This window comes from Cupressus sempervirens, chromosome 10 (genome assembly GCF_028749045.1).
Source record: "Cupressus sempervirens isolate cs-2001-9-10 chromosome 10, ASM2874904v1, whole genome shotgun sequence".
NCBI classification, from domain to species: Eukaryota; Viridiplantae; Streptophyta; class Pinopsida; order Cupressales; family Cupressaceae; genus Cupressus; species Cupressus sempervirens.
In genome coordinates, this window is record NC_143127.1 from 117,463,167 (window position 1) to 117,475,146 (window position 11,980).

The 11,980-nt window shown below is 33.1% G+C and overlaps 1 pseudogene; it reads right to left on the minus strand.

The window, feature by feature from the left end:
* Positions 1-994: 994 nt before the first annotated feature.
* LOC149532872 (tubulin beta-1 chain pseudogene) lies at positions 995-1,756 on the minus strand (annotated as a pseudogene).
* Between the last annotated feature and the right edge of the window lie 10,224 nt (positions 1,757-11,980).

Sequence of the window (11,980 nt, forward strand, 5' to 3'; positions counted from 1 at the left end):
GACAAATTCATTTGCACACTTTCCCAAGCCGATTCCATTTGCAAAAAATGCTTTTGTGACATTGTTTCTAGTCTGCAAATTTGAGTAGCCCACCTTGACTACTCACCATTTATGCTCAGTTACTTTTCATGAGCCCAAATTGCTTATTTATACTTTCCTCTTGACAATGAACCAATGCCCCAGTTTTCATCTGCCCAAGTGTTAGTTTGCCTAGTTTTTGAAGTTGTTTCCAAATGCAATTTATTATTTTTTAACATGTTTTCTTGTAGGCAGTTCTATGAGGGCAACTTTTACAGTCAATATCTTTTGATAGAGAATCCATCATGAGATGAGATTCGACAAGGTAGGAGTATGTAGAACAAAGAATTAGTGTGCTAGTTTTTAGAGCCCGATCATGTGTCCTGGTTAGTTTTTAAAGGTGGTCAAAGGACCTTCTCATGCAAAATTGATAGTTTGTAGGAAGATGTAAAATGAGCTTCAAATTTTTTTTCAATGGTTGAATTTGTTTCAAATTAGCGCTAGAGGGTGAATGAGTCAATTTTGTAGTTCAATCATTTTGAAATGAATGGGAGCCCATGGACCTCCAAAATCTCCATTGTCTATAAGTTGAGTGTTAAGAGTTTCACTAAGAGACTGAAAGAAAACTATGAAAGTTGAGGATTTCAAGAAAGAATTTTAAATCAGTTAAGGATATTACTGAGAAAATTGAAAAAGAAGCATACTAAGTATAAGGATTTGATTGATAATAATGAACATAAAAAGGTAGTCATAAAGAAGATAGAAGCTCAATCAAAGATAATACTTAATAGGAAACACCAAAAGTATTAGAAAAGGGGAAGGGTCTCAGATGAGTGGAATCATTAAATGAAAATGTTTTTTTTAAAACCATATGTAAGCTAAAGGAAGAACTATGAAGATAGTGGAGAAAAAAGGTACTTCTTCCAAATGGAGAGGGCATGACAATCCTTATGATTAATGAGATTAATGAAAGCATTTAAAGAGAATACATGTCAAACTTCCTTAAAGAGTTGATGATATACTCTCGATATGTTTGACCAATGACAAGTAAGAAGCTATTTAAAATAATAAACCCACAATGTTGGTTAAAGGTTGAAGCCATAGATAGGACCTTGGGAGGAATGTCACAAACATTGGATTTTACATTATTGGTGATCCACTACACAAAGTAATATAAATTCTTATTCTGCATGTAGATCATCTATTCATCCACTTCCTTGGTGCTCATTTTACCTTTGAACATAGTTGAGGCAGTCAGGAGTTGGCCATGATAAGAATTTGTAGAACACATCATGTTGTTAGCATCGTACATTTGCTAGGTGAGGTTAGGGGTAGTGATTGGTTGGTATTGCTTAGATCCATGAGAAGTCAAGGAAGCAAATCCCACCACGAAGAAGTGCAAGCAAGGAAAGGGTATTAAATTCACTACTAGTTTTTTTAGATCTAAATTTAGTTGTCTAAGGAATTGAAGATAATAGGTCACCCCACTCATGGTGGCTAAGATCAAGTGGTTTAAATTACCAAAGCTTGGTGTAGTGAGATTAAGAGTTCTAAAGAAAATGTCATATAGTACCTCATTATCCAAAACCATGCATTCATCCACATACTCCACCAACTGATGCATCGATAGAGTGGCATTGTAGGGCTCCACAACTGTATCCAACACCTTTGGAAATTGAAAAATGAAGATCATCAACATCATGTGATCAGGATAATACTTAATTTTAGATATAAGCATGGGATTTCCATTTCAAAAATAGAGGCCGCGCCAAGAAGGAAAAAACCCACATACATTTAGACAACATACATGTGTTGAGGAACCCGAGGTGTGAGTAGAATTTTGGCTCATTTAGTAGATGGAATTACAAGTTTTTTGATGGTCATACATCTCATCACACCATTCACATGGGAAATACCACTATGCTGACATTCCATCGATAGGGAAAATCATACAAAAGGAGCTCAATGTTGATAGCAGAACAAAGTGGCATGAAAAAATAGAGCATGTGTTAAACAAAGAAGCCACCACTATAGAAGAGGCTCCACACTATAGGAATAATGCCACAAGATGGAAGATGCATATGGAAGAGACAAAGAGGTGGCATCCAAAGGCTGGCTTACATAAAAAAAAAGCTAGGATTGAGTTGTGCAGAGAAAGAAAATGTGGGAAAAACAAATGACAAACAAATTATCCCACATTTCCTATGTGGTCGACTTTTCATATGTTTAAATATAAACCTACATAGTATACATACTATCTTAAAGAAAGGTGCCTTTTGGAAAGGCAGTAGCTTCATTGAAGGGCCCACCCAACCAGTTGAAGACATAGTTAAATTTTGAATGAACCAATTGACAAGCTGACATGGTTGGCAAAAAGGAAAAGGCTTAGATTTCTCCATGTGTCCTCATCCTAGGTAGGTGCTTCCCTACTTGGGGAAGTTTTTTGACCATTAAGGAATGCGGGAATGTGCCTAGGTGCTATGTGGTAGTGGACATGGGATACATTCTAAGGTGGCAATCCAGTCAAAGTAAGTAAGTGGTGATAGGGTAGCCAATAAAAGCATGCTACATGGCTCACATCAGTACAAGGGTGAACGAAAATGAAATTTTTTAAAATATCAATTTTTAAATCATTTTTTCAAAAAACTAAAGGGTATGTGCATACAAGTTTTTAAATCAAAAAAGGTTATATTCTAAAGTTTGCACTTTAGAAGATTTTAAATTTTTGAAGATTCAAAATGCAAGTCAAATAGTTATAAAAAGGGGGCATATTTTCCAAATTGAGATTCTGGAGGTTCTCAGTAAGCAAATATAGTCATATTATATATCACCAAAATTGGGAGAAGATGAACTTTCTGATTATAGAGTTCATTTTTGCACAGGAATTCAATAGTTTGAGTTATAGCCAAAAGCATAAAATTTGGGGCCTTCTCAATGGAATTGGTAAAAATTGAAAACCTAGTTAGAGGATTGGTAAAACATGGTAAGAATGTAGTTGGGGTTGATTTTGATCACATTTATTCAATTTAAACCCAAATTTTACCATCATTTCATGAGGTTTTCAAAATTTTGGCAAACAGAATGGTTTTCATTATGGAGTAGGAGAATTTTCATGTCAGTTACAGAATACTAATGAAAACCAAACCAAATTAGAGGGGAGAGAAATTAGAGAGATTCTTTTCACTACAAAGGAGGGAATTTAAGTGGATACCTATCATCTTCAGAGAAAATTCAGGAATTCACTATCTTCTATATCTTGCTTTCTCTCATCCATTGTAGGGGTTCCAGTCATTACAGTAAAACTAGTTGGTTTGAATTTTGAGAAGAAAATTGACTCATTACTAAGACACCATTCTTTCAAGATAATTCTCTTGTGTGAATAGTAGTAGGAAAGATAATACAAAAAGTTTAGATTGATTAGGTTTTTCTATGTTTTGATTTCATGCATACGAATGTATTATTTCAAGGAAATCAATACAAAGAACAATAGATGATTGAGTTTCATTTTAAATCTTGTCTCCTTTCTTAGTGAGTTGTATGTTTCATGATCTTTGAACAAAGAGCCTAGGTCATAGTTGTAGTCCCTTAAGGTTGTATGTTGTTTCATTGTTGCTTATAATTCAAGGAGTTGTATAAATTCTTTAGGGAAATCAATAGGGTTGCAAGTTTATTAAGGAGGATATCAGGTAAGAATGAGATTTAAATTAAACATAGATGTCTATTAAAAAGGTTAATGGAGAGATCAGATATCTAAAGATACAAATATGTCTCAGGTACTTGTATGTATGTATTTGATTCATAGAATTGTCCAATAAATTTGACACTGATTAGTTATAGGATTAATCAGTTCTTAGTACTGCAAATTTGGGGTTTTGCTGAATTCAACATTATTAATCAAATGCTTTTCCCCCTTTCATGTTGAAAAGTTGAAAAGTCTAACCCTCACTCAGCTTGTGAATTTCATAGAATTGCATTTAGCTACAGTAGATCTATGTCATTCCATGAGTTATTAGGACATATAAGGGTTAAATTTGTGATAGTAGATTCAGGAATATGTTTTTTGCACTTGTACCATATTAATTGAATCTGAGGTCCACTTGCCTAGGTTTTGTAGAGCCTAAAGTAGAAGAAGGGTCTAGCCTTATAGTTGGCCTAGTATCTAAAAATATGTGTTAAGGATGGGAGTTAGCTGCCCCTATATATGTCTTATTCTCATTAGGGTAATTTGAAACCTACAACATTTCAAAACACCAATAGGTATTCAGAAACAAGATTAATGTACATGGAAAATTTGTAAGAAACAAGGCTAGACATGTATATAAATTATATTCATACAAGAAGGAATAGACTATGAGGATACATATGCCCTTGTACCAAAGATGGAACTAACAAGAATGTTCCTAACTTACATAACCAATAAGAAATTTAAAGTTTATAAGATGGATGTAAAGTCAACCTTCCTAAATGGAGAACTTAAAGAAGAGGTATACATTAAGAAGCCTAAATAATTTTTTCTAATAGAAGAAAAATATATGGTATGTAAATTGAAGAAGGCACTATATGGCCTAAATAAAGAACCTAGAACCTAGTATGCAAGTTTGGGCAAGTATTTGACAAAGCTTGGATTTGATAAAGGTATAGGAAATAGTAACTTGAAATTGAAAGAAATTGAGAATGACTAGCTGATAATAGTAATATTTGTTGATGATATAATATTTGGAGGTAATGATGAAGAAACTAATAAGTTTGGTAAAGAAATCAATAATGAGTTTTAAAATAGTATGATAGGAGAAATGAAGTTTTTCTTAGTTTTGGAGTTTGTATAGAATAGTGATGGCATTTTTATTTCACAACTGAAGTATTTGAATAAATTATTGAAGACATTTGGCTTGGATAGTTATAAGCCTATTGGTACACCAATGATAATTGGTCACAAGTTATCTAGCAAAGATGAGACACACACAATTGAGTAGAAGAAGTATAGATGCATGATTAGAGGTTTATAATATCTGACTCACACTAGACTAGATATAGAAGATGTAGTTGGGATTGTAGCTATATTTCAAGATGATCCTAAGAAGTATCATTATGCAACATTAAAAAGGATATTTATATATTTGAAAGGAACATATGATTATGGAATATGGTATGATAGAACAAGTGATTTTACTCGATGTGCTCACACTAATGTAGATTGGGTAGGTAGTATGGATGATAGAAAGAGCACCAATGGTGGAGCATTATTTCTTAGAGGAAGACTTGTTTCTTGGCTATGCAAGAAACAAGATTTTATTTCACAGAGTACAATTGAGGTAGAGTATGTAGTAGCAACAAATAATTGTAATCAAGTGATGTGGTTGAAGATGATGCTAAAGGATATTAGGATAGAATTTTTAGAACCTATGATCATATACTGTGATAACACAAGCATAGTAAGCATGTCTAAGAATCTTGTAGTGCATTCTAAGACTAGAAATATATCTATTAACTATCATGTTTTGAGACAGAAGGCATAAAAAAAGGAGATCAAATTGAAGTATGTGAGTAATAATGATCAAATTGCAAATATCTTTATGAAACCCTTACCTAAAGATATATTTAAATTCTTAAGAGGTATGCTTGGGGTTATGCCCCTACCTACTTCGTAGTAGATGATGTAGAGATTGCATCAGTGTAGTGGTATAGAGCACTATTGTTTGACTGGACTAAATGTTGATGTTTCATGTATGGGGGAGTATTACTAATGAGAAAAGTCATTAATTACTCTTGGTATTTTGTATTGAAAAGTGTCTTTGGATAGTTGAGCTAGTTGAAGACTTGAAGTAGTAAATTGGCATAACAAAGCCTTTGTCATAGTTGTCAATGTGGGAGAGAGTGCATGAAAAAAATCTCCTAAGTATGTATAGGGTAGAGATAGTTATTAGGGAAATATAAGAGTACCATTGAATGGGGGAGAAGCTATGAATTTTCTTAGTGAACAACTAATGATGCCAATTTAGAAGATGTAGAATAGAGAAGTGTTCTAGAGAATTTCAGATTTGATGAATGTAGAGGATTTAAAAAGATGAGAATAGCAACAATAGAGTATTGTTTGATATTCTTGGAACCTAGATGTATTTCATCTATGTGTCTATCAATGCCAAAGGGGTAGATTGTTGGCATGAATGATGATGGTATTCCTTTGTAGGAGTAGCCTCAATATTTGTGATCATGTGGAAGTATTATCATGTTACATTTATGACTATGTTTTTCATTGATGTCAACATAGAAGTAAGTTTGTGAAGACTTGCAAAGTAGCAGATAGAGATCAAGGTCATATTGAAAGAGGTTCAATATTCTAGTGATGCATGGATAAGGACATGTTCCACACTGACTTTTAATGATGAGGATAAATGTACATAACATAAGTGAAATTCATGTGGAAGTTGTAAGCAATTCATAGAGAGATGTATAGAGACAAGGTAACTATTAAGCACTCTTTGATGAATGAATCATATCTCCTAATAGAGATATAATCTAGAGATTTGTAGTTACATAGTAATAGAAGATAGCCTAATGGTGATGTCAATGAGTACATAAGCCCTAATATTGCATGGATGAGATGTTGTATAGATTGTTAGCCAATAGTGCTATTGTTATTACAAAATAATTAATTATCATATTATAATTAATTGGAAAATCCTCAAGCCTATGTCAAGGAATTATTTTGAAGATAATATATAAAGGAAATTTTTTTCCTTGTTTCTAATGAGAGTGACCAATGTATTGAATGTAAAGTAATCAAGAAGTGTGAAAAGGAGAAGAGTGTTTTTTGAATGTGAGTAAGTGACCCAAGGGATTATTACATGCAATGTTTGTGATCTTGTGTTGAGATCATAATGAGGAGAGATCTAGTTGATAGGATAGAGAAAGAGGAAGGAGGAGTATAGCATCATTCTATTATTCTATAAGGAATAATACAAATATCATTTGGACAATGGGTTCATTGATCTTGCCCATAAAGCTATATGGACAATGGGTCCATCTACCTTCTACAACTTCTAACAAGGTTGGGACAACTTCTAACAGGGTTGGAATCTCCTAACATGGATTGATATGTACAAAATGTTGTTACAGACTCCTCGCATGGTCCATCCTTTAGCAAGGAATATTTATATTAGAACATCATCTTGTTGGTATCATCCCTATCAAGGTTATCCCTTTAACCAAGGGCTTCCCTAGTTAACATGTATGATGTTTTTGTGCATGAGTATCTTGTTATGGTTTCTAATTATGTTGAATATATGGTTAAGATTTAATAAGGTTAATAATTGTGATAATATTTGGATAATTTATTCACCCCCCACCCACCCCCAACCCCCCACCAAAGTTATATTGGTGGGCTATATATTCTAAATAATCCCTCCTTAAGAAAAACTAGCTAGAAGAAAAGACAATCCCTTGAAATTTTTCAACATCTAACTAACTACAAACACAATGAACAAAAAAAATAGCAACGGCTCTAAGTTATGACCCTTGAAGATTGTTTCTCAAATGTTCTTAGTACACCTTGTGGGTAGTTTGATGTGTGGTGCCCATGAATTTTCTTGTGACTATATGGTTGAAATAGTGGTGTTACTAAGGTTAGCTTGACTATTTAGAGCTAAGAACACTAACAAATCAATGTAGTAATGAACAATTTCCAAGTTGCACATTAGTTGACCAATTCATTAAGGAACATTATAGGATTGGCATCAACCAAGATCATTGTACCAATTTTAAAAGAAATTGAATATCCCAAAGCTTAGAGAGGTTATTGTAAACATTAATATCATACTATTGTACCATCTAACAATAGGTCAATAGGCCTCATTTTGAGTTACAAGCATCAAAAGATTGTTGCCAAACATACTTAAGACACCTTGGAGATGCTATGGTGTAGGGTTTTTGTTACCATTTAAGGCTCTCTATGGATGAAATAGTAGTTTCAAAGGGGTTCACCCACTTATTTTGAGCTAATGGTGCCAAAATAATGATGACATGATGAATGCTTCAAAAGTTGTGTGGTGGTGCACCAATTCACTAAGGAAGACTACAAAATTTGGCACTGATCGAGATCATTGTTCCTTTAAAATAAAATTTAATATTCTAAAACTATGAAATATTATTGTAGTCATTGATATCACACTCATTTAAAATTTAACATTTTTTTGGCAAGAAACACAAATTCCAAGTTACAAGCATAAGAAGATCACTATCCAAATGTTCTTAGGACACCTTGGACACACTCTAGTTTAGAGTGCTCACAAATAGTGTAGGCTCTCCATGGAAAATGTAGTAGTCTTAATAGGGTTCACCTAGAAATCCAAAGCTAACAAGGTCAAAAAAATGGTGCCATAAAAGATGGTTCAAAAGTTGTGTAGAGGTACACCAATTGACTAAGGAACACATTGAGGTTTGACATCAAATGAGATTGATCTACCCAGTTCAAATGAAATTGAATCTCCTAGAGCTAAGAGAGGTTAACATAGAAATATATATCATGATCCTATAGTGTCTAATAGTTTATCAATAGGCCACATGAGTTTTGAGTTATAAGCATCAGAAGATCATAGCCCAAATGTTCATAGGGCTTCTTAGAGATGCTCCAATTTTGGATGCTTGTGGACATTCTAGGATCTTCCTAAAAAAAATATGTTGTCAATAGGGCTTACCCACCCATCCAAAGCTAACACTACTGATGAAATAATGCAATGTGGAATATTTTAAAAGTTGTGCATTTGTACACTGATTTACTAAGGACCATTGTGAGGTTTGGCATCAATCGAGATCATTGTGCCAATTTTAAATAAAATTTGAACTCCCTAAAATGAGAGAAGTTATTGTAGGCATATATATCATGGTCATGTAGGATTTGATAGTTCATAAATATAGCACACAAGTTTTGAGTTACAAGCATCAGAAGATCATATCCTAAACATGCTTAGGGCATCTCAAAGATGCTCCAGTTTTGGATCCTCATGAACATTCTAGGCTCTCCATGAAAAAATTAGTGGTGTCACTAGGGCTCACCCACCCATCTAGGGCTAAAAATACTGACAAAGAAATCCCATGAATAACAATTTGAAAGTTGTGTAGTCATGCACCAATCTACTAGGGAACATTGGGAGGTTTTGTATTAACAAAGATCATTGTGCAAATTTTAAATAAAATTTAAAATCCTAGAAATGAGAGAGATTATTTTAGTCAAGGGTTTGTGATAGAAGACATTAAAAATTTAGGAAATTAATTTCAAAATAAATATGGGAAAGGTAAAGATAAAACCTTAGGGTAACAAGCTTCTCACATAAATTTTTATAAAATACTACTTTTTGCAATTTTAAAAATAAGGGCACATAACAAATGTTTTATGAAATTTTAATAACTTCATCTAGGATTTTAACATGTCTCAAAAATATTAGACATAGGACTATTGGTTTTTCACTATGAGTTTAACAAAATTGTACAAGGTGAAAAACCAAGCCAACATGTTCATCTGTTCAATAATGATGGTTTGAAGATTAAACTTTGGTAACTCAATCACCTTACCCAAGTTCACATCACATAATGATTTAACTTCATATACCTTTTCCTTGATGATTATGAAAGTATAGCCTCTATACTAGGACTATAAAGATCTTTACCTAAAGGAGTAGTAGTTTTTGGAAAAGTCACCAGTGTTTGTATTGCTAGTTGCTCCTCAGGTTTTGTAGTCAAATGTAGATATCTAGTCCTATCCTTTTCTTCCTCAATATTATTAGTTGCATCTTGATCTTATGTTGTAGGTGTAGGAGTACAATCCTATCCTATTTGTGCTTGTATTCCTTCATTCTCTACTATGTCATCTTTTTGCTCTCCATTTGTCTCATCCTTGCCATTTTCTTTTTATTTTTCATTGCCTAAGATAGGAGCACTTTGTACCAATGTACTAATGGTAGAAGTTGTTGTCTCCTTCCTTTGATATACTATAATACGTAATGTAGTGGGTACCATGGTGAATTGAGGAGGGGCTAAAGATGTGTCTTGTGTCTAAATTTCTACCCTGTTGATGCCTTGTCTAGCTTCTCAGTCTCATCAGCACTTACCAATGTAGAATTTTTACAAAGTTTTTCCTTCGTAGTGGATTCTATCAGTCTCCTCTTCAAGTCTTCCTCTATAAGGGGGCTGATTTTCTAAGTGATAGTATCATAAACATCTTTAATCTTTATAGTGCAGTGTCTATATTCAACTCATGTTGAGGATTGGCACTCAAAACTAGTGTATCTAGTATACTATGTTCTATCTATTGCTCAACCTTTACTAGTGCCTATATATCTATGTTAATTTCAGTGCCTTCCACAACTATATATTTTTTAGTGTATTCTTTGGTAACCTTAGTTACTTGTTTCTATTCATATTTATTGTAACCTACCTCAATAGGTCTCTACATTATTTCCTTGGGTGTTGTCAAACCATATAATGACTTCCACAACTAGGTGGTCTTCTATACAATATTCTCAATATTATTCTAAAAAATGATAAATCCTCTATATTTAGGTGAAAATTTCCCTCCATTATTCTTTATTTCCTTTTTCATTGTTTCCCTATCCAATTTTGGCATCACTTAGGCAAGTGAAGCCTCTTTGATTTGTCTTTCTATATTGAGACTATATTGCCATTTTCACTCAACTCTATCATATAGATCTTTTGGTAATGAGTTGGAAATCTCAATTAGAGTTTTTTTAAATGGTTCCATCATGGAACATATTGACTTCTCTAATTGGTTCATCTCAATTTTTCGAAGTTTATCAAACTCAATATGTGTGAAACTATACAAGTCAACATTGTTCTTTATTTTTTCACATATATTGTCTAAATCTAAGGAAGCACTTTGACTTACCACTTTGAACTAGTTGTTGTCATTAGAATTTTTTCATCTATTTATTAGATTTAGCTAGTGCTATATAATTTCTCCTTGATCTCTTCTCAAACTCTTCTTCTTTACTAGCTGATCTACCTCTCTTCACTTTCGGTTTTCTACTTCTTAAGCCTTTTTAGTAGTAGCTCTTGTTCTTTCTCTAGTAGTAGGAACTATAAACTTAGGTTGTGTGAGTTTTGCAACCTTCTTTTGCTTGCTCATTGTTGGAGTCTTATGTTTTCTCTTCTTTGTCACATTCATTTTAGGTGCTTCACTAGCTTCTTCCCCCTCAACACCTTCTTCAAGTTCTACCTCTTCTTCTTTGTTTTCACCTTGGCCTTGAGTAATGGCCAAAGGTTCTTGGGAAAGAACGTCTTCATCTTCTTCATTTTCCTTTACTTCACTAAATTTCTCTTTAAGCTTCTTGACAATTTTTTTTTTCTTTCTCATAACTAAAGCAGTCTTTAAATCTATTGTAATTTTAGATTTAGCTACATCATAATTTCCAAAGTGAGTAGTCTTAGTATCTATATCTTCTACGAGAAAAGTTGTAATTGTTGTATAGGCTTCATCCACATTAATCTCATAACCTAGTGGTCTTAGCCATCTTACTCTTGGGATTATAGCATGTACATATGTGAAATTAGTGTCAATTAGAAAGAAAACATCATTGAAATGTTTCTCAACTAGTGAAATTGGTATCCTTAGTCTTTTCTTCATTGATTGCTTAAAATCTTCAAAGTAGCTAGTCATAAAAAACTCAAAATTTTCTCCAAGTTGCTCAATAAATTCACCTATTTACACTACAATAGATTTGTTTGTCTTGCATGCAACTTTATTAAAAGTAGGGAATTTATTCTATACATCGAAGAATATACGTACAAGAATTGAACCAAATTCACATTGTGCATTCTTGGTCTTTTTTATTGCTCCCATTTTTTTTCAATTGCTATAACTTTAACTGAGAAAGGTCATAAGTATGATGCTTCATGACTATTTTATAGCCCATGCCAATAGAAATACAAGGTACACTATTGAGCTTACTAG